The following is a 25,042-nucleotide window of genomic DNA, read 5'->3' as shown; positions in this document are numbered from 1 at the left end:
GATGGCTTGCCTCTACTTTGAAAGGATTTTTATTTTTAACTGATGGAGGCCAGGACTCCCAAGCCTCGAGAATCCCAGCCGGTAAACAGAGGAGAGATGGGCCAGCTTGATGAAGAAAGTACCTTTATTGCACTGCTTGTTGGCCAGGAGGAGTAGGAGTGTTTACCTCCAGGCCCAGCAAGCTTATCTGCACTTGTCCGGATCCCTGTGATGTCCTATTCACCCTGACCTCCCCTTTCACTGGTCATGACCAATTCGTGTCCCCCACCCCCACGATGACCGATTCATTCCCCACCCCAACTTACACAATGACCGATTCGCATACCCCCACAAACACCAGTCATGACCAACTCATTCACTCCCTCACCCACACAACGACCGATTTGCCACCCCCGACCCCCGTGTTGACTGATTTGTTTTCCCCGACCCCCACGTTGACTGATTTGTTCTCCCCGGCCCCCACGTTGACTGATTTGTTACCCCCCGGCCCCCACATTGACTGATTTGTTACCCCCCGGCCCCCACGTTGACTGATTTGTTCCCAAGACCCCCACGTTGACTGATTTGTTACCCCCCGGCCCCCACATTGACTGATTTGTTACCCCCCGGCCCCCACGTTGACTGATTTGTTCCCAAGACCCCCACGTTGACTGATTTCCTCTCCCCGGCCCCCACGTTGACTGATTTGTTACCCCCCGGCCCCCACGTTGACTGATTTGTTACCCCCGACCCCCATGTTGACTGATTTGTTACCCCCGACTCCCACGTTGACTGATTTGTTCCCCCCGACTACCACGTTAACTGATTTGTTACCCCTTGGCACCCACGTTGACTGATTTGTTAACCCCCGACCCCCACGTTGACTGATTTGTTACCCCCGACTCCCACGTTGACTGATTTGCTACCCCCGACCCCCACGTTGACTGATTTGTTCCCCCTGACTCCCACGTTGACTGATTTGTTACCCCTTGGCACCCACGTTGACTGATTTGTTACCCACCGACCCCCACGTTGACTGATTTGTTCCCCTCGACTCCCACGTTGACTGATTTGTTCTCCCCGGCCCCCACGTTGACTGATTTGTTACCCCCCGACCTCCACGTTGACTGATTTGTTACCCCCCGACCCCCACGTTGACTGATTTGTTCCCCCCAACCCCCACGTTGACTGATTTGTTCCCCCCGACTCCCACGTTGACTGATTTGTTACCCCCGACCCCCACGTTGACTGATTTGTTACCCCTTGGCACCCACATTGAATGATTTGTTAGCCCCGACCCCCACATTGACTGATTTGTTCTCCCCGACCCCCACGTTGACTGATTTGTTACCCCCGACCTCCACGTTGACTGATTTGTTCTCCCCAGCCCCCACATTGACTGATTTGTTCTCCCCAGCCCCCACATTGAATGATTTGTTAGCCCCGACCCCCACATTGACTGATTTGTTCTCCCCGACCCCCACGTTGACTGATTTGTTACCCCCGACCTCCACGTTGACTGATTTGTTCGCCCCCGGCCCCCACATTGATTAGTTCCTCCAGACCCCCACATTGACTGGTTTGTTCTCCCCAGCCGCCACGTTGACTGGTTTGTTCCGCCCCGACCCCCACGTTGACTGGTTTACTCCGCCCCGACCCCCACGTTGACTGATTTGTTACCCCCCGATCCCCACGTTGACTGAATTGGTACCCCCCGACCCCCACATTGACTGGTTTCTTCCGCCCCGACCCCCACATTGACTGATTTGTTACCCCCCGATCCAGGTTGACTCATTTGTTACCCCCTGACCCCCACGTTGACTGATTTGTTACCCCCGACCCCCCACGTTGACTGATTTATTCCCCCCGACCTCCATGATGACCAATTTGCTGCCCCCCACCCCCACGTTGACTGATTTGTAACCCCCCAACCCCCACGTTGACTGATTTGTTCCCCAACTCACCCGTTGACTGATTTGTTCTCCCCGACCTCCACATTGACTGATTTGCTGCCCCCCACCCCCACAAGACTGATTTGTTTCCCCCCCATCCCCACAATCAATGATATGCCACCCCCGACCCTCACAGTGACTGAATTGCCCTCCCCAATTCCCCTCACTCCCGGTCATTACCGACTCATCCCGCACATTCCCACTATGACTGATTTGTTCCCCCCAACCCCCATGATGACCGATTTGTCCTTCCCGCCACCCATTCACCCCCACCCCTGGTCATGACCGACTCATGCCGCCCACCCCCATGATGACCAATTTGCACCCCTCCAATACCCACGATGACCGGTTCATACCCCTCCATCCCCATGATAACAATTTTCCACTCCCCCACCACCCCCATGATGACCAATTAGCCCTCCCCATCCCCCCCACCGTTCACCTGGAAAAATGACCGATTTGTCCTCTGAACATCCTGTGATGACCAATTCACCCTCCCACCAGCTCGCTGTGATGACTAATTTAACCCCAATCCCACGGTGTCTACACCCCTCACCAACACCGCCCCCCCCACCGATGGCCTCACCCCACCACGCTGTCCGAGACCCCTGTGATGACCAATTCGCACACCCCCCATCTCCCCGATGACTGATTCACCATCCCCCACCAAGTCCAACTTCCCCTGCCAGACTCACCTGAAATCCGATCCCCGTCTACTTTCTTGCCCACCAGGTAGTCAGCCTGTCACTGTGGCTGGCTGTCAGGTGGCAAACCAGCTGAAAAATGTAAATGTCACCCTCCGGTTAATTTCTGCACTATGTCTGGGAAATCCATACTTCCAAAACTCCACCACTGCATCACCTTCCCACCCTCACTCCCCCCTCCCCCCCCCCCCACCCCAACCCCAGCCTTCCCCGCTCACTTCCTGGCCCTGCGTTAATATCAGGGTTGATCTGTTTATGCCCCTTTGTAACCTTCTGTTCCTATCCACACAACTTACAGTGCCTCCTAACTTAAGTTTCATTTGCAAACTTTGATATACAACTCTATATTCCTTCACCTAAGTCATTGATATATTTGGTGAAAACCCAGGGGCCCAATGCAGATCTCCAGGGAACATCATTACTCATATTCCAGCAATTCCCCACCAGCGGAAAATGTTTCTCTATATCTAGCTGATCAATTCCTTTAAAAATCCTAAAAACATCAGTCAAATCACCCTTAACCTTTTATATATCAAGGGATTACAAGCCTAGTTTATGTAATCTCTCCACATAATTTAACTCTCGGAACTCTGGTAACATTCTGTTGAATCTGTGTTTCACCCCTTCTAAGGCCAATACATCCTTTCTAAGGTGCGGTACTCAGAACTAAACACAATACTCCAGATGTGGTCTCACCAGGGCATGGCATAGCTGTAGCAATCATCCATTTATATTCTAGCCCTCTAGTTATGCAGCGTAATATTCCATTAGCCTTTTAGATGATTTTTTGTGCCTGTCCATTACATTTTCATGATGTGTGTGCATGGGTCCATGGATGTCTTTGGAGCCCCAAAGTTTCTAGCTTTTCAACGTTTAAAAAATAGTCGGATCTATCTTTTTTTTGGTTCAAAATGGATGGCATCACACTTACCTGCATTGAAATCCATCTGCCACAGTTCTCACTTAATCTATCAATGTTGCAACGTAATGTTATGCTCCCCACCTACACTACTTACTATGTGACCAATCTCTGTGTCATTGACAAAGTTGGATATATGACTATCTATTGTGTTATCTAAGTCATTAATAATTATAGTGAATAGTTGAGACCTAAGCAGAGATCCTTGTGGGCCACTTCCTTCTAATTTAAGTACCTGTCTTCTACCGTCCAACCTATCTCCTAGCCAGGTAAATAACTAAAATTAAAGCTCATGGAATTGAAGGCAAGTTATCAGTTTCTTACGTGGAACCTCATCAAATGCCTTCTGGAAGTCCATATAAACTACATCCATAGACATTCCCCGCCTGCTACTTTAGCTACTTCTTCAGAAAGTTTAATTAGGTTTGTTATACATGACCTACTCTTTACAAATCTATGTTGGATCTTTCAAATCAGCTCAAGTTTCTCTTCCATTTTGCCTTTTAGTATAGGTTTCAATAACTTCTCCACCACAGATGTTAGACTAATAGATCTATAATTTCCAGGTTTCTCTCACTCTGCCCATTCTTAAATAATGGAGTTACATTTGCAATTTTCCAATTTAAAGTGTCAATTCCTGAATCAAGAAAGGTTTGGAAGATTATGGCTAAAGCATCGGCAATTTCGACAACTGCTTCTGTTAAATCCCAAGAGTGGAAACCATCAGGTCCTAGGGATTTGTCAGTGTTCAAGTCATTTTTAAATTTTCTTTTTACTTAAATTAACTTTTGTGAGTTCCAGTCTTGATTCATTATTAGTTTCTTCAGAATGTCAGGTATATTATCCCCATCCTCTACTGTGAAGACTGACACAAAATTTTCATTTGCAATATTATCTGCATCTGTTTTTAAAAGACCCACATTAGTCTTGACTACTCATTTTCTTCTAATATAATTGTAAAAACTTATGTTGATTTTGATATTCCTTACAAGTTTCTTTTAACATTGCCTTTTGCAGCTCTTACTACCTTTTTGTCTTCCTTTGCTGTTCTTTATATCTTTCTCAGTCCCCTGGATCTACACTATTCTTTGCACTTTTGTATGTTGTTTCTTTTAATTTTATGTTGTCTCTCATCTCTTTTATTGACCATGGCTGTTTTGTTTGGTAAGTAGAGCTCTTGCTCCTTAAGGATATATATTGCTCCTGTATCAGGCTAAATTCTGTTTAGAATATTTTCCACTGTTCATCTGTAGTTTTACCCAATAACAGTTTTGATCAGTTTGCTATCATCAAGTCTCATCCCATTGAAGTTAGCCTTAGCAACATCTGGAATCTTAGTAACTGTATTTCATTTCTCCTTTGCAAAACTAACATTGAATTCGATCATATAATGATTACGGTTAGATAAATGTTCCCTTACTCTTAGTTTATAAACTAATTAACTACCCCACGACTGACTGATCTGTAATGGGCTGGTTTCTCCCTCTCTCTTTTCTTAAATGAGTTACTTGAGTAAGAACATGCTCTGAACCAGAGCAAACTGGACAGAAATATATATTAAATGCAAGTTCGACCTTTCTATCTTATTCCTTGACTTCAGAGTATCAACTTATACACTAGCATAATGTTTTCTCAAGGAGGTATGACTCACACAGAATAATCAGTTGCCATCTCAACTGCATGTCATGTATCTTCCTGTAAGCCAAGTGTACATTCCCATAACATTTTCATCAAAGCAGGTGAATCAGACCGATACTGATAAAATGTAAATTTTAATCAGGGTAACCCACCAGATTTGAGCAAAATGCCTCAAAAAAACACTTTTCAACAGCAAATACACATCTCTGCTCACATGGCACTTGTCAAGCTCCTCAGAGGTTATTCCTTTCCATGTTTGCTGAGATAACAAATGTATGGCAATCAGCATCTAGGGTCACTCATGAAGAAGGGCCAATAGAGTAGATATGATTAAGACTGAATATCGGGGAAATGTACTTCACTAAATCGCCACATAACAAACATTATAAAGAGAGCCATTTATCAGCAGCTGTCAATTTTCTGTTGGTGCGTCAAACTGCTGTTGGGACACAAACTGGGGCCCAGACATTTTGTTTAGCATACTTCCATCAGTTACTCTCTAGTGACGCTGAATGGTAACACTGGACACTACCCTCAGTTCCTAATGTTAGTGAAGGACAGATTTCACAAAAAATATTTGCTCCCAGGTTCCCTTTGATCACTAGCTTGAGAATATAAACATAAACAAGTAAGGATTGAGCAGCAATGAAGGATTGGCATCTTCCTTGATAAGTCAGATTTGTTGGGAAAATCTGTACATATTTTCCCCTAAATGAAAATATTGGACGTAAAGCAATCTATATTGAAGGCAGTTTTAGAGATAATTCAAGAAGGTGAAAATTCATGTTGCTGTGAACTAGAACAAAGTAATGATTATGTATAACTATTTTTGGAAAACGTTTTGTCAAATGTTCTAAATATAAAATGTTGGAACAGAATTGAAATTCTGGAGTAATTTAAAGAAAAAGCTGCATGACTCTAGAATTTGGATCAGTAATTTCAAAGGTATTCAGCAAAATATTATGATCCTGGGGAAAAAATACATTGGGCCGGATTCTGCTGTGAGCGGTGACCAACAGTGCATTACAGGGCAAGCAATCAGATCGAAGAACGGTCTGCAAGCACCACAGAATCTGAACAAGGAAATGTAAGTTAGAATATTGAATTCAATGTCATATCAGGGACAGAAAACAAAATAAAGAAAAGGAAAGAAAGATTGGATTGAAAGAGATAGAGAGAAAAGACACAAAGAAAAAAGTAAAAAGGATTGAATTTTTAAAAAATTCCAACAATAATTAAAAGATAAATGAATGAGACCCTGCACTCGTAAAAGTTAATTTTCAGCACCAGTTTTTTTTGGCAGGAATTAAGACTCAACACGCCACTAAAAGGGTGTTTAGACTGGAATAGGCAAACTTAACTTGTTGTGTCAAACTTAGTCCCTATCTACAACACTAATACAGGACTAATTCATGCTGTATATTCATTTGAACAGGGAGCCAGACGCCAAGGTGCCATTTTCACACAGCTTACAGTGGAGTGGTGCATTTCAGACAGCAAATTACATATTTTCACATTTAACTGCACATGTGCATCACCGGAAGTTGCTGTCTGATTTGCACATCAATAGCGATAAGCATCACCATTATTTTCTTAGAAAAATCCAGTCCTTCGTATTTTTTTTTTACTATAAATCAATTACTGAACAGGTTGTATTCATCAGTTGGTGCTCTGGCAGTCCCTGCAAGAAGTTTAACATTCTTAGTTTTTTTTATAAACAGCCTCGGTTTTCCATTACTGCCCATCTGTTTCAATGTTCTGTTTTGTTCAGGATGATGAGGTAAAAATGACTAAAGCCCAGGTTCATCAGAATAAGTACAAATATGCCACAACTAATAAAAACTGGACAGCATGTTCAAATAAAAATGCCAGTAAACTTAAAAGACAATTTGCTGTTTACATAAACAATTTATGTCCTTGTGGTGTTTCCAGTGCTAAGTTTCCCACATCTCAATCACTCCATTTTCAACACTCTCCATCTTTTGCTCTCTGTGCTCTCATGCCTACTTTTCTCTGTTTTCATGTCCCGAATTTTGTGGTGGTAATGATGATAAAACTGTCATTATTTGCTGTCCTTACTCCATCGAAACTGACAGCAACTTCTGGAGTCCACACATGCTTAGTTAAATATGGAAATCCAGATGTTGCTGTCAGTGATTCTATGGGCTGAATTTTATGGGCCCCTGAGACGGGTTTGGAGGCGGGGGGGTGTCCATAGAATAGCGATGGGAGTTTGGGATCGGAGGGCCCATTGCTTCCTCATCACAATGCAATTTTGTTGGGAGTGGGTTAGGCCGACAACGGCCTTCCCACCCAGAGTCCAACTGAGCCCCTTAAGAGGCTTATTAACAGCCACTTAAGGACCTCTTCCCCCTGCTGCTGGCATTAAGCTGTGGGAGCCTCCGCCATGCGGGGAGGTCACCTAGTAAAATGAGGTGACCTCACTGCGGGCTTGGGGGGGTTGGGGGGGAGGGCCCCCCCTAAGTGGGCAATCTATGGCCCATGGAGTGCCGCCACCAGTAAACAGAACACCTGGCTGTCCTCCCCCATTCCAATCACCAGGGTCTTTTGGACTGGCCCCGGCAACCCCGCCTCACTTACCTGAGGTCCGAGTCTCCAGCACTGGGTCTGGGTCCAAGGCCTCTGCAGTACCGGCAGTGGTCATTGCTCCCGGTGGTGCTGCTGATACTACTGAGCTGCTGGCCCTGTGATTGGCTGACAGCTCTTAGAGGTGGGATCGCCCTCTTTAAAGGGATGGGGATCTCAACACTGGGCTGTTAATTGGCCCAGCGCTATAAAATCGCTCCAGGGGGCACCAGAAACCCCACCCTAGGCAGAAAATACCATCCTCCGTTTCTCCTTAAGGTGTGATGTTGATGTCTGCAATCAATTAGAAGTCACTGAACTGACAAGAACTTGCCCTTTTATGTTATTAGTTTCACTGTAAAAATCCTTGAAAAAGTTACACTTTGCCAAATGAGGTGCAACTGGATTTTAAACGACATTCATAATTACTGAACAGTCTCACTGGCCCTGAAAAAATGTCATATTTGTGCCAAATTTCTCCATTATAATAAATTAATGACATATTTTTAAAATAATTTTTAAAACAAGTTTGTTTACAATATTTCATCTTCTACCTTAATCCCATATGTATGTCCTAATCATGTACTTTTCTCTCTGTAAGTTTTAATTAAAAGTGAAGGATAATCAGTGCATTTTACTTGCCGATTTACTGACTGTGAAAATACTTCAATATGATTGTCTGCTTACCCTGCCTGAACACATCACTGTTGCTGGACACCTTGACTTGGCGCCATATTCAAGCTAATGATAAGAAAGGGGAAATCCATGCCACAGAGATCGTTAGATCTTTTGGGCAGCTTTCTTCAAGGTCAGCAGCGAGTGCTGTTATTTTTGCTGCTGACTGAGACATCCGGGCACCTATGTTTGATTGTCAGTTCTCATATCTGTCTCAGTCATTATCAATTAATATTAATGTTTATAAAAGAAACATCTTTAATGTAGTCATAACCAGCAAATGATTGTCTACTTTCACAAAGCTGAAAGGTCCTACCACAATGAGCAACGAGTTGCTGAGGACTAGGTTCAGTCATGCTAGAAGGCATTAGTTGAAGCCTCTTAGGTAGTGTCTCTTAAAATGACACAAATCATAACCACATTCCTATTACTGTGCTGAGAACTTTCAATAACGTGCAACTTGCAAATTTTACATGCTGCAGAGAAAGTTCCAAAAATCCACACAGAGTACATGAATGTAAACAGCTTTCAATTGTGAGAACAAATTTCCACAAGCAAATCAGAATAATGTCTGGGCATTAGAAGGCCTGACTAAGGCATTAACGGAAAGCATCTGCTGAAAACAGGAAGCATTAAGAATGAGAGCATATTTGTAGCCAAATGGCTAACGTCCCAAACAAATAAACAAATGGAAGGGGAGAACACAATTCAATACAAAATTATAGTTGAAAGGTATACATGCCAAACATTAGACAGGAACATGAAATTCATTATATGTGTCACATTTTCACTCCTGCTTTTAAGTTCTAGGGAAGTGATTTATATCCCACTGCAACATTTGCTCCAGCATAACTCATACAGAATAGCTTGCAATTATCTCAATTAAACATCTGGTTCTTCCTTGTCCTGATAATTGTGCAGTTCTGAAAAGGTTCTTCAATGCCTTTGCTTCAACCATTAGGTTTTCTCTCCACCAGAAACCTGCTGACCTATTCTTTTTACTCTCTGGGACCCAATGACATATGCCCACTATACCAGCTAGTTTCTCCCTTCTTGACCTAGACTTGCAGCTACTCCCTGAAAGAATCAGGTACCCATGCCTGGTCCCTGCCTGAAACACCACTCAACCCCTCTAATGTCAAAAACAGAAATAAAATACAGGAATAAAGTAAAGGAGAGAATAACCTAAGATCAAAATTGGCGAAATAAGAAATACTGGGATATGTGGAGAATTTGGTACTTAAATTAGAATTGTGAACTGTGGCTACAAAAGGCAAGTTCTGACTTAATTAGGAAGTTGCATTGAAAAAGCTGCCATAAAATTAGGGAAGAGGTTTATATAGCAGTGAGATTTATAAGTTGGATCTTTTCCGAATGACTTATGAGCAAAGTTAGAGCTCATAGAATAAAAGGGAAAGTAGTAACATAGATACAAAATTGGCTGAGGGGCAAGAAACAGAAAGTTGTGGTTCATGGTTGTTTTTCGGACTGGAGAAAGGTTTATTGTGGAGTTCCCCAGGGGTAGATGTTAGGACCCCTGCTCTTCGTGATATATATTAATGACCTAGACTTTTGTGTACAGGACACATTCAAAATTTGCAGATGATACAAAACTTGGAAGTATTATAAACTGTGAAGATAATGTTGAGCTTCAAAAGATCAAAGTCAGGTTGGTGGACTGGGTGGATAAATGGCAGATGAAATTTAATGCAGAGAAGCATGAAGTGATTAATTTTGGTAGAAAGAATGTGAAATATAAAATAAAGAGTACAATTCTAAAGGGGTGCAGGAGCAGAGGGACCTGGATGTATATGTGCATAAAGATGGTAGGACTGGTTGAGAGGCTTTATCAACAAGGGCATAGAGTACAAGAGCAAGGAAGTTATGTTAAACTTGTATAAAACACTGGTTCAGCCTCAACTGGAGTATTACATCCGGTTTTGGGCACCACACTTTAGGAAGGATGTGAAGACGTTAGAGAGAGTGCAGAAAAGTTTCACGGGAATGGTTCCGGGGATGAGGAACATCAGTTACGTAGATAAATTGGAGAAGTTTGGACTGTTTTCCTTGGAGAAAAGAAGGTTGAGAGAAGATCTGATTGAGGTATTCAAAATCACGAGGGGTCTGGACAGAGTGGAAAGGGAGAAAGTGTTCCTATTGATGGAAGAATCAAGAACCAGAGGGCACAGATTTAATCGGCAAAAGAAGCAATGGTAGCATTAGGAAAACCTTTTTCATGCAGCGAGTGGCGAGGATCTGGAATGCACCGCCTGACAGTGTGGTGGAGCAGGTTCAGTTGAGGCATTCAAGAGGAAATTGATTATCTGAAAAGGAGGAATGTACAGGGCTACAGGGAGAAAACGGACGACTGGCACTAGGCAAATTGCTCCTTCAGAGAGCCAGCACAGACACAATGGACCAAATGGCCTCCTTCTGTTCTGTAACCATTCTATGTTTCTAAGTGTGATACTCAAAGATGGCATTGAGTTTAACTTTGTTCTAATTTCCAAAACAATAAAAGATAAATAAATTGCTGTACCAAAAGGGCAGTGTTGGTTTGGACAAATATTTCCTGCTGGCAGCAAAAGCCTGAATTCCTTAGCTAAATGTCAGGACTTTTGGAATCCATTGGAGTGCGTGAAAAGAAAAATAATGGACAAGTACATGAAAAAAATGCATCTGCTTATTAATGTGGAGCTTTAAAGCTCTGTTGAATTTGGTTCTTTGAAAAAAAAACCTGTAGGAAAGCATTTTCTTCAGTATTGTTGCTGTTGTGCAAAGAATGGAGCAGGAAAATGCATCTGAAATGCAGTATGGATTATCACTGGAACATTTAGATACCTACAGTAAATGTTGTTGAGGCAAAGCATTTTGGTTGGATTATAATATACTTCATTATCCGAGAAACAATGATTTTTAAAATTAGGTTTTAATTAATATTGTTCTTTCAGTCCGAAGAGTGTTTGCACATGCTGTGCAGTTAAAAACTAGCCCATCCAATATCAGGTGACAGAAATGGGCTATCCAATGTTAAAAACGCTCCTGTGGATTCAACTGAGTTCTACAGGGTGTGTAAATCCACAACACAAACTACTAATAACGACAGAAGATTGACAAACTGAGACATGGCACAAAGATGGCTTGTGTGGGATACAGAAATACCAGGCTGGCGAGTTAGGGCCTTGGAACAAAGTGCTGTGTTGTAGTAGAGAGTGCTTTACCATGCATCTCAGCTGTGATAAACTTATCCTGGAAGTGCTTAATCCTGAAACTAGATGCAATTGCTTTGTCCACACTGGTGTTCTTCCAGGCGTTTAACTTAACCTTAAACAATTCATCCTGTACAAGCTGATCAAGAAGAATTAATCTAGGAAAATTTCTAAGGTTTATAAAACTAATGTACCCACTGAATATTTATCATTATAATGCCTTCAAATAGCCACCAAACACAGCATTCTTGGAAAGGCAGATAAGAATGTTTAACAGTAATACACTACCACATGTACCATTGCTATAAACAATATTGATAATAGAGTCTGTTGAATTATATACTTACTGAGTGATATGGTATCAAAGCGTTCTTTATTTTGAGATATTAGAAATTGGGTGTTTTTTGCTATAAGTAATTCATTACTTGACAGCCAAAGGTTTCTTCGCATTTTAATTCATTTTTCTTGGCTCTGTTTGTATCACCCCATGCCATGCACTATTTTCCTGGTGAGACATGACCAAGCAGGCAGGTGAATAGTATGCTCTAGAGCCTCTGTCAGTGCTGCACCTGAGGTAGATGCTGGGAGATTAGTGTATGTGGCCCCTGAAGACTCAGTTGCTGATTTTTCCCTCCTTTTGGGAAACAAATAAGGACTCCAATTTAAGATCGTAGAGAGGAGTTTAAAATATCAAATAAAAGATCATGCAACCCAACCCTATTCCTGCCCTTTAAACTTTTAAGTGCAGAATTCAGGGTATGAATAAGGATGCCGCAAAAAAAAAGTGGGGGCCTAATGTAAAGGTTGTGGCCTGATGACACCAATAGAAAGCAAGTGGGAAGTCTGAGATATGCGATCGCTGGCAGCTGAACTGAGGTGGGAGCTACTGACTCCCCAATGTAAGTGTCTCTTTTAGGATTGCTGGTGGGCTAGATGTAGCAGGAGTTCTCCCTCCAGGTCCCTAAAGGAAGCCCCTGGACTCACCCAGACCTGATCTCTGGCCTCCCTCGGCCAGCCCTGATCACCAGCCTCCCCCCGCCAGTCCTGATCTCCACCCTCAGCCCTCCTGAGCGGGAGCCTCCACCCGCCAATTGTCCTGCCTGCCAGCCATGCTGTTAATTTGGCCTGCTGGAAAGTGGACCTACAAGATGCAAGTAAGGCCCTGCCATTAAGACTGACAGGCCCTCTGCGCCCCTGGCCTTCCCTGGTTCTTTGCCCAATTTCAGCCTCAACCGCATGCTCCCTGCCTCCTCATAAATATCAGGGCCCTATTCTCCACTTTGACCGAGATTAGGAAAGCTCAGTGTGGAGAATTGTGACTGTGAACCTGATTCCTACAATTCTAAGTACAGTGTCACCTTGAATGCTTTCTGTGTTGTAATGGGATGTGCATTTAAGGAGATGCCTCATTGACCATGAAAAAGTTGGGAGTAAAGTTCTATTGTCATCACTAAAACAACCATATTATGTTTGAAATAGTGTTTCCAGATCATGAACAGATTTTTTTGATTGCTGCATAATGTCTCCCTTCTTCTGGGTGGGGGAAAGAGAGTAGTAGAGTATTCCTCTATATTTTTCCTCTATACACACTTGAGAAGGAACGTGTCAAGAAAAGTTTGCAAAAAAATAAATACAGGAAAAATTTGTAACAAAAAAAGTAACCATCACATTTATAATATATCAAATTTTTGTCTTCAATTTTCTCCTCTTGCCTTTTTGCTGGACTGCATTTTTTCTCATTGTTATTTCTCTTGCTCATTCTTACTTGCACTGCTTTTACATTTATTTCTTCTGTTAGATTATACTCCTCTCTCCCTTTGCTGTTTGTTTCTCCCTTCTTTTATTCTCTTCGTTTCCTCATTTCTTCTCAGGGCAAGTCATAGAATTGTAGACATTGCAACACAGAAGGAGAACACATCATCCCTTGTGTGTATGCTGTCTACTTTAGTCCCATTTCTCTGCCATTTCCCCATATCATTCCATACTTTTCTTCAAGTGTTTACTTCTTTTTTAAATGTCTTTTTTACTCTAGTTCAATAGCCATTTATGGTGATACATTCCATATTCTTATTATAGTCTGCATGAAATCATTTTTCACAATCTCCCCCATTCAGCCTGAATGTTACAGGCTTAATATTATTGGTCAATCAGCCTGCAGTGTACTTTCAGCAGTGTCATTTTGCAAAGAAAGACAGAAACTTGCATTTATAGAGTGCCTTTTATGACCTCAGGATTTTCAAAAGCTCTTTATAACCAATGACGTACTTGTGAATACAGTCACTGTTATAATGTAGGCAAGTATAAATTCTCTATGGAGGAAGGATGTGGGATATTTGCGCAACAAAGCAGAGAAATATCGGAAACTAGAATAAAAATGGTCTTTGACAGGTCCAGAGAAGGTCTTCAATACAAAAAATTCTCATGCTGGGTTGCCTCCATTATTCATTGCCCTTCTCACCGAAATCCATATAAGACCCATGAAATATGGGAGTCATCATAGAAAGTTTTGAATTATGGCCTCCACGTGCCACAGCAAACTCACTGAACTCTGGGACCAGAATCACCAGCAGCCTAAACTAGACTATGTGAGGTCTTTTGTCAGAGCTGGTTTAGATACATTTCCAGTGTAAACTGGGAGCAGACATGCAGCTTGAGGACTCCGATAGACCAATATATTCGATCTCTGATGAAAGGTTATTGATCTGAAACGTTAACTCTGTTTCACTCTCCACATGTGCTGCCAGACCTGCTGAATATTTCGAGCATCTTCTCTTTTTATTTCAGATTTCCAGCATCCCCAGTATTTTGCTTTTATACATTCTATCTCTTCCCATTTACTACTTCGATTCAACTGTTGCTGTTCCCCCTCTTCCTCCCCAAATAGTGACTCTAAATTCCATGCAAAGAAAAAGCAAAATAAAAATAAATTAAAATCCATATTCATTTTGACACATTTTCTATGTACAAAAGACTACCATGGGCCATGCACAAGCAAATAGTTCAGATGAAACAAGTACCTTATATAAATAAGGCAGCTCTGTTAATTCACTAAGGATATAATTGCTGAGTACAGACTGCTGTATCAGGTATCAGCATGAGCTGGGTTGGGGGGGTGGGGGGGTCGGGTACTACTGTGGATGGAGTACATTTCAGAAGGATGCTTACTCTTCCTTGGAGCTTTTTCAACAAAAACAATTTCATAAATATTCCATGTGCATATGCCAGGCTAATTTTTACTCTGAACTATTTCATCCATCTGAGCACGCCAATTGAATAAATGTTTTCCTGAACTAGCAATTCTTAAATGAGGAAAAACATTGTTTATCCAACTTCGCCTGGAGTCAAGACAATTTTTGTTCCTTTCCCATTCACAGACAAGTGTCTGTAGTTCAGCATCATACATTATGCAAGCGACTGGAAAAACTCAACTATCCTTTAAACTGGCTTTAACATCTTAAGATTATCATTTGTAAAGGGATGAATATGCACAAAGCTCAATGTCAAATCGAACTGAAGTACTTCAGAGAAGTACCACTGTTTTTGTAGGATTATACTGATTGGTGGAATGAGCAGGAAATTTGGAATTCACTGCGTATTACAGGTAATCAGCAGATTTTTCTTGCCTCAGAACGTTTGCAGGATCACATCATTTGCTTCAATATTTTTTCACCTAAATATTGAAAATTTCAGCCCTCTATTTCTGTAAATTGAACGCTGCATGTCAACTGAAAGATTTCTTTTCCTCAATACATAAATTCAAAAGATTTCTTTTCACCCATCTGATTTGTGTTGCTATACAATTACAGAATAAGAACGCCAATGAGCATTATCACTCACTTTTCAGCTCTTCTAACTGTTACAACATAATGGCTATACAGGTTATGTCCTTTTGGTGTGTGAACTAGGGTAGGTTGAGGCATGTGCTGAATGTTGTAGCCCAACTGGCTTGCACCTCAACAAAATTAAAACTTAAGTGTCGCAAAGAAGAATTCTTACAATGAGTTTTGAAACACAGATCTGAAATTTTTAATCAGAACACTGTATTTGTGAACAGCTTGCTTCTTAGAGAAGTCAAGAAGTTCTAACATACTAAACAGGTTAATAGCTGAGCTTAAAATTAAAGCTAGGCCATTTAGGAGTGAAACCAGGAAGCACTTTCTCACACAAAGGGTAGTGGAAACTTGGAACCCACTCCCCCAAAAAAGCAGTGGATACTGGGTCAATGGAAATTTTCAAGACTTGGATTGACAGTTTTTCCGTTAGCTCAGGAATATCAAGGGGTATAGAGAAAAAGTGGGTAAATGGAGTTGAGGTACAGAAAGCTATGATCTAACTGAATGGCAGTGGAGCAAGTATGAGAGGCTGAATGTCCTACTCTTGTCCCTACATTCTTGTCTGTGTAGCTTAACTTCATGAACTGCAGGTCTGCTACAGCTCAAAGGAAACTGATTGTTTCTTTGCATTCATAAATTGTTCACTTGACATGAACAATTCTTCGGAAAAGGCGTTCATGCATAACACCTGAAAGCTCACCTCAAATGGATGAGAGAACTAAGGATTAGACAGACTGGTTGCAAGATGAATCTGTCTGCTGCAGTGTGGGTAAAATCTATACTTTTTTGTAACACATAATGGTGGACTTTTTTCTTTTTTTGCTTCCGATTTGGTTGTTACCATTTGCTGCCAGCATTAGCTTTAAATGCTTGACTGCCACAAAGATCAGTTGTCTACACCAGAAAAATAATTCTGGATAGTCTGTCTCTCCCCCCCCCCCGCCACCTGCTCAAGCTTGGTTAATAATTTGAAACAGTCTGCTGCATGTGCAAGATACACATGTTCTCAATCATGCTGAAGCATCAAAATCAATTCAGCCAAGTGAAGTGTAGTGCTCACCATGCATATAATTAAATACATCATGTTGCCTGACTCTGGGAGTAATTCATTATCCACCAATAGAGGCTGTGTGTAAAGCAGTTTTCCCCCAATGTTTTATTTATGTTGGATCCAACAACTGGTTACTCAATTAAAAAAATGTAAACACATTATGGGTTGAAACCAAATGTTTCCAAGTACTTAACAGGAGCACAATTGCTATCTTTGAGCACCAGTAACAAAGTCATGTGTGTTGGCAATTGTTTTGATAATTGGCTTTATTCAGTAACTTTTAAAAACTGTAGTACATTGTATTTCTAAAGCTGCATGAGAAATATAATTTCAGAAGTAGTTTTATGCAAAACCCATTTAAAAAAGTAAATAGGCACACATTTAGTCAGGCTCTATCTTACTTATGCCAGCTCTCTATAGGGCCCACAGTTGTAATGGCTAACAGTGACACTGCAGAGCACATTATGAGGCACAGGGTATCCAGACTTGAGTCTTCAATCCTATTGTCGATGCTTCCACAAAATACTTTATATTCAAAGCACAGACTTGCTCTTGTTTGATTGGAAGTAAGTTATTAAAATCTCCCAGTTACCTCAGCTTTTTGAATGACTATGCAGACTGCAAACGATAGAACAGCCAATGAAATGTGCAAACTATGCCAAAGTAAATTAAAACAAATGCTGGACATCAAAATTCTGTTCTCAACAGCACAGCAAATGAAAATAAATAAGTGAGCAATATAAACACATTTTCAATGAAAATTAATCAAGGACAAAGACTGTTTTATTCAAAAGCTTTGGAGAAAGAAATAGGAAAATCATTTAAGAGAACATAATGGCTAAATTGCAAATACACATCAGGATATAAGGAAGAAAAGCCATTTGGGAAAAATACCAAAATAAAAGCATACAAAGGACACAAAAGGAAGGGTAACAAACTCATAAGTAGTACAAGGGGGATGAATGAACAGTGAATTGCAGGTGTATGTGCAACCAAAAGACGCTACACAGCCAATAGCCAGGAACAAGTTTACACACTATTATTACTATCTGGACAAGTTTATACCCTCAGTTCCCAGACTACACCACAGTCTGCAATGCTTTCAGCAAGGATATTTTTATGTTGTGTTGACATCTTGGGTTAAACAAAGCTGTGCAACTGAAGCTTGTGTTAGTGCTGCAATATACCTGGAAGGAATTTCTTTTCTTCTCCCATTCAGTCAGTGGGGCAAAAGAAAACTCCATCCCCACTTAATTAATAATCCAGAATTAATGAAGTCAGTTCTTTTTTAAATTATGAAACCTAGAACAAGGGCCAAGTACCTTAGTGCAGATTAGACACCAACAAATTGGTAAGAGAGAAAAACAGGTTAACTCAAACAGTCGTGATTTTGGTGACACAAAGTCAAGATAAGTCCTGATAAAAGCACCACCACAACTCTGCATTCTAAGTTGTATTCTTTTAATTACACTTTCAAGCTGGAAATCCTGTTTACAAAATCCCACAGTGTAATGTCACTATGCAGTGATATATTAACAATGGTTAAAGTAAGGGATATCTATTTTATTAATGTTCATTAATATATTTCTTTTAAATCCGTTGACTGCAGAGTACAATAAAATAAACTTTAATTTCCTAACAACTAATCTAATTCCTGGAATGCCAAGACTGCATTATGTCTGCAAGAAACATTTAAAGTAAAATATAGTCATTGGTCTCCCTTCTCTGCAGTGTCGGAGTTGGGTTATGTTATACTACCATCTACTGGCTGAGGAATAACAGCATTATATTTTAATTTGGAGGAACACTGGCTTCAAACGTTTTAGCAAGATTATGGGAAACTTTCAGTTTTCTATAGAGTATTTTTGAAGGTCAGGTGACTAAAGAAAACTCCTTGCTTGTTCTTGTCTGTCCTTATTATGCTACAAATGCAGATATTAGTAAGGTATTGAAATGATATTGAGTTTAGTTTATATTGAAAATAATAGACATATTGGATATCTCATTGATATGATGCAGCTGATGCTGCAAACTGTGAGAGTTACAATACATCATTGATAACTATTACTTGAAGCACCCAAGGTCAGATTACTGCCTGATGTCAATCATTTATTTATTAATGAATATTGTGGAGTTCATTGGTCCATCTTTGCCCCATTGTTCGTCTGTGATTCTGTGCTGAGTAGGTGAAGCCTGATGATGGCCACACTGAAGAATTATGCCAAAATCATTAATTCAGTGATAACAAAACAATAATAGTCAATACCATTATTATTTTAAATTGAGTAAGAATTTAATGTTCTTTATGATAAATATATTTTCACTTGTCATTTCCTAACTTCTGAAAGCAAAATTTGCTCTCACAGCTGCATGTGGGGAATTTAAAATAAATCTCAATTTTTAATGCAATATTTGATTTTGAGATTAAGATGTTGATGAGATTCCTGATACTACAGCTATTTAAAGCAGTGAATAACAGCTGTACAGATCAGGAAGTCCAAGGTTTGATTACAAGTAGTCACTGAATTGGCCGATTTCAGTCTGAGCACCATTACAATTGGCCTCAGTGCCCCTGGGGTAGAGAATAACGGGAATAAACTAAAACTGTTCTGGATTGATGCTCCTAATTGTCATCGAGTGGCCTGTCTGAAAGTGTACCTACATGGACACCAGCTGAGGACAGAATAACACTTGGCTGCAATGCTCCTGCGTGGTCACATCACAGCATCCATTATCCAGCTTCAATCACTGAGAATAACCAGTTTAGTGAGGATGCCAGCAAGGAGTCAATGGTCAGAATTTTATGGCTCCTCCCGCAGGAGCAGGCTGGTGGCGGAGGTAGGTGGAGAGGGGGGTCATAAAATTGAGTGGGAGGTGGGAGGCGGGGGGGGTGCCATTCCCGACGCCTTCCCACCCCTGCTGCAAATTTACGAGGAGTGGCAGCAGCAAGAAACGGCCTGTCCACCCCAGGCCAATCCAGGTCCTTAAGTGGCCAATTAACTGCCACTTAAGGGCCTTCTTCCACCACCGCTGGTCTTTTACCAGCAGCCAGCTGAAGACCCCAGGAGGCCGGCAAGTAAAACCTGATGGCCTCCTTGCGGGCTGGGCGTGGCCCTCCTGATCCTATGCACCACCAAGGGCCGCCCCTCTCCCCCACCTCTACAACCGACCCCCCCCTTGTCTTGCTGGGGCCCAGCCGATTGTCCCCAGCAAGGCTCCAGACACTTATCGTGTTTCCAGGCCGGTGTCCCTATTGCTGCTGAAGCTGGGTGCAGTCCCAGCAGTGGCTACTGCTCCCGGTGGTGCTGCTGGAACTGAGAGCTGCCGGCCCTGCCTCAGAGGGGTAGAAGTCCTGACCCAGGCCAAGGGCCTGGTGGGAGGAGGGGGGGTCTAAAATCCAGGTGTGGCTTCCAGGCCCGGCGGAGGCAGGCTCACCCCTGACATTCTGGCCGGTGGGTGGGGCCTCCCACCCAACATAAAATTCTGTCCAATGTCTTCAAATGGAAGGGGAGAAAAGTGCACCAGAAAGGTGAAAAAAAGAACTAGACTTAAATTCTTTTGTGCATCATTTTTAATTAATGTGTTTGCATTACATTCCTTTGCCTAACAATAAATTGTCATCTACTGAGATTCACCTAGGGACATTTTACTAAGTTGATGATGCTATATAAATGCAAGTAGTTGTGCAGGACACCATTTCACTTCTATAGGCTCATTCTCCTAATACTCAAAAGTTAATGTAAGGAGATGTAATCCAACTTTTATAAAATTGGTTTATGATGATGTGGACAGCCTCAATTAATTGCCTTCTTGGCACACAACAAACAGCCTATAATTTGGCACCAATTAGCACCAAACTGGCTGACTCATAAAAGAGTTACTGAGGGTGAATGGTGTGAGAAAGGCACCATAGCACCAAATGCAAAATATTTTTGCACAGGAGGGGCCTTTCTAACCCTAACTGCTAGGCACAAACTGCCCATGTCGGCAATTAAAATCGACTGGGTGACTTATCTGGCTATGTACTGTCTCAATACTTTGGTCTTGAATTTTAATCTGTTCTACTGAGCAGGCGGCAAAGATAACTGCCAAAATCAACGGCATTCTTCTTTAAATATGCAGGTTCAATTAAATTATCGTTCTCTAACTGCAATTTGAACTCTGGCCTGAGCAGGGAAGGTACTGCAGCTTTCTTAAAAGCAAAATACTGCAAATTCTGGAAATCTGAAATAAAAACAGGAAGTGTTGGAAATACTCAGCAAGTCAGGCAGCATCTATGGAGGGAGAAGCAGAGTTAACGTTTCAGGTCTGTACTTTCTGTTTTTATTACTGCAGCCTTTTTTGCCAGGTAAAGACAGCCAGCAGAGGAACTGGGATTGGGAACAGAAGAGGCCACTGAAGATAATTTTTTGTTACTTTCCTGGTGGGGCCAAGACAAGCAGAAGCACTCCTATGGGAAACACAGGGAAAGTTTAGTTTCTCCTGTCTCAGACAATCCGTTTCCCCATCACAAGATATCTCTGGAACCTTCACCCCTCAATCTACATTCTTGTGGGTGAGCTTTGCTTTAGTGCCCGCTGGTAGCCTCCTGCCACCTGAACTTCTGCTTCCACCCACCAACTAGTTGCCACTTTCCACCTGTTGAATGGGTAGCTGATTTGGAAATTGGAGATGAGGCCCAGGAGTTAAAACAACCGGGACTCACGCTGCCGATTTTGGCCGTATTTTGCGTTTGCCCCAACCTGCTTGACACCTGCTGCCAGCTACAATTCCCCCTTGGATCATAAGAAGATCTTTATTTTTAAAAAGTATTTATGGAGCTGCTGTTATTTCATCATTGTTCCATTTGTAGCAGGGTATACAAAACTGCAATAGAAGAACTTGAAATGACAAAAGCTTATTGATTGAAGATAAATTCCGGTGGAGGAAACAAACACACATTTTTATGTTGTTTTTACAAGGTTTCAGTGGCTTTTCTGCAAATGTTACAGAGGGCAAGTGGGGAACCTTTGCAGATACTTAACCCAATACATTTTTAAGAAGCCAGAGCAAGGGTTTCATACTAACTGATCCACTACTGAACCATTAATTTTGATTCTGTATTAATAGTGCACCAGACCCAGTTGCAGAAAGTTAGTTTAACTTTTTAAACAAGAGAATCCCTAATAGCATTTGAGTACTTTTTTTTCTCCAATGAATAAAAGTGTATTGAGTGGATCCTGCAACCCAGTGGAAGTTGCCTTTAGAGAGAGCATGGATAACAGAATTAGGGCAACAATGTTGTAGCACTATCTCCGACTAACAGCTTCCTTGCGGGAGTACAGATCAGTGAATAACTCATCCCCATACTCTCAAAAATACCGACTGCTGATCTCTCACATAGCCAGAAATACAATTTTAAATATTCAAAAAGTGGTGCAAATGAGCAAGATGGCTCTCTGAAAGTACTTAAAACAAATAATATTGCAAGATGATGCAATTCAAAATTAGCATTATGGCATGGTTGATGGTAGTGGCGAAAGTTAAATCAGGTCCTGCATCTCATAATATGGTCAGACAGGTGACTGATGAAAGAGGAAGAGCAATGAGTGCAATAACAATGTGATGATTAAGTTTCCCAAACAACTGCTGCATTCTTCCTCTAGCAAGTCTATATGAATGAAGAAACAAGGGTGACAAAGGATAGCACTGTCTTATCATCTTCTCTGAAGTCTTTGTTGTTCCATGCTATGTTAACTTTTCAAACAAAGTTTAAGCAGAAGCAGCAAAGGTAATGTTATCGTTGCTTAAGCTGAAGCAAAAGCCACCTCAGGACAACAGACTGTTATGCAGGACATAGCAAAGCAGACTGAGAGTGGAAATCAAAAGGGTATTGATCCAAAAGTAACGTTCTTTTCTCTAATCTAAGTACAATAACATTTCCACCATGGCGAACGAAAGATTTGAGTAAACTAAACTGCTTGGCAACCATAGTATAACACACTTTTTTGCCCAATGAACCACTTCTGGACACTATCAAACGCATATTTTTTGCATAAGGTACATTGGTCAACATTATTTTTGGAACGGCACAAACTTCCATAATCTGTTATAGGAAACACTAATCAGGTGTGTTATTATGAATACCTGGACTATAAATTACTAATTCGAGAGAAAAAGCTTATTTGTCGCCAGATGGATTCAAATGACCTTCAAATAAGTGACTATTAAAGCAGCAGTATCATTTTCTCTTCCCCTAAATCAATTGCCGAAATTTTACATTGTGGCGGAGGCCCTGCTCACTGGCTAAAATGTCGGGGAAAGAGCCTGCCTCCAGGTCTAGAAGCCACGCTGTAATTTTATGTGGCCCAGGCCCTTAAGTGGATTCAGTTGGAACTTCTACCCTCTGAGGCAGGAAGACCGCTTCCAAGAGCTGCCGGCCAATCAGAGGGCCGGCAGGTCCTCAGTCTCAGCAGCGTCACTGGGAGCAGTGGTCACTGCTGAGACTGCACCCAGCGAGGAGCAGCATGGATGCCAGCCCCAAAAATGGTGAGTGGGGTTTTGGGCCTCGCTGGGGACAATCAGCTGGGCCCTGCCAGGGAGGCGAGTGTCAATCGAGAGGGCAGGAGGAAGTGTTCCAGCGGGGGAGGCTCGTGCTGCTGCGGGTTGAGGGGGCCCTCTATGGGGCACAGGGTGCAATCAGGAGGGCCCAACCCAGCCCACCAGGAGGCCACCAGGTATTACTGGGCGGCCTCCTCAGGTGTCGAAGTGCCCATCCGTCACTGCTTAAGTGGCAATTAATTGGCCACTTGAGGGCCTCAATTGGCCTGTGGCGGGTAGGCCGTTTGCCACCTCCCCCGCCACTGGTAAAATAGCAGCAGGGGCAGGTGGGCAACAGGAACATCACCCCCCGCATCACAGTCCACCCCACAGAGAGGGTGTAAAATTACAGCCAATGAATCTGGTGGTGGTGGGAATTTCTTCTGGTTGCTCTGAATTAGTGACAACATAAACAGAATTGGATAATTTATTTTGATCTCAATTTCTGGTACAATAATATTGACAGAACTAACAAACATTCTCCTGCTATGTTCATAATGTCACGAACACATGTTAACCAGAAGAAACCTTCCTCCCACTCCCTACTTATCAACTTCCGATATATTTGAACTGTACCGATAGCAATGCCCATGTGTTTGGTCCAATTTTGAAGTAACATGTGACAGCAGACGACCACCATCAAACTCAGATAACGTCAATTGTATAACTGAGATGAAACAACAGCAAAAATGTAACCAAGAGTCAGTGCAAACTGTACTTTGTACATTTCATATAACGAACAATAGCATAAGAAAAATTCAGGAAAATGAATACTGCAACTTTAATCAAGTACACGTCTTTAAATAGGCAAAATGGTCACCCTCTGACGATAATGAATCTGTAATTCCATCTCCAGTTTGTCGACATGCATAAACATTTGGACAAAAAACAAAGGATGAACATCACAGATGCTTTACTGGGGTAATTGTTAAAATCAGAATTATAAATTGTAACTTAAAATGAGTTACTGGTTTTGATAGCTGGTCTTCATTAATGCCAAGTGTGTCTTCATCCATGAGAGACACTAACATGTGGTATTATAATTTTATCAGTTGCTTTGTATTTTACATGGAACTTTCTGCTTTATAATCAACATATTATGTGAAAACATAAAAGTAATTAGCCTTTTGATATGAGATGGTGATTGAGATGGAATTTGCATTTTGACTTTTTCTCCCTCTGCAATATTAATGAAATATAAAAATCATCTCCCCTGAGGCAAAAGGCAGTGTTTCTCTTATACAATCTAATGCATTGTGAACGTTTCTTCATCTATGAACAAATCATATTAGGAACATATTCAAGACATCTTCTGCAAGCTGGAGCATGGCATAAAGACAGCCCACTAGCATAATATGTTGAAGGTCCAATGCATTGTGCCACAGAATAGCAAGGTGTAAGGTCACACACGTGACTACTGACACACTCAGCTCGCACTGGCATGGGATAGTGCCAAACAAAGGTACATGCTTCCTTGTGGGAAAAGGGGGAATAATGGAATATGATTCACGACAGCTCTCCTGCTTTCCTGGCCTCTGGTTACAACTGAGTTGATTAGCAGAGATCTGGAAGGAGATCATCTGCTCACCTCCGTTGTCACAAATCATGTGTGGTGCAAGGGCATTTTAAAAAGTGAAGTGAAAAAGGTGAAAGAGGAAAATAATCTGAAAAAGGCGAAACCTCCCAAAAATTGTATAGATCTAAATCTACCATTTAAAAATAACTCTGCAAGATTATAATTACTATATATTCTTACACCTAATTTTCCTGAGATGGAATAAAATAGATTATACTAGGGATGTACTCCTACATTGATAGCATTTTACTGATCTGTGTCTTGAATTCTTTGGTAGCAAATCTTCATTATTCGCTATACCAGCAACTATAGGGCAATTAAGCTACCACAGGGGTAGAAAT

The 25,042-nt window shown here is 41.6% G+C and overlaps 1 protein-coding gene across 6 annotated transcripts in view; it reads right to left on the bottom strand.

Moving 5' to 3' along the window:
* Positions 1-25,042, bottom strand: part of LOC137373907 (spectrin beta chain, non-erythrocytic 1-like) — a 362,769-nt gene that overhangs the window by 43,148 nt on the left and 294,579 nt on the right. The gene's annotated exons all lie outside the window — the stretch shown is intronic.

The sequence above is a fragment of the Heterodontus francisci genome, chromosome 9, assembly GCF_036365525.1.
Source record: "Heterodontus francisci isolate sHetFra1 chromosome 9, sHetFra1.hap1, whole genome shotgun sequence".
NCBI classification, from domain to species: Eukaryota; Metazoa; Chordata; class Chondrichthyes; order Heterodontiformes; family Heterodontidae; genus Heterodontus; species Heterodontus francisci.
This window is presented reverse-complemented; position numbering and strand designations above follow the sequence as displayed.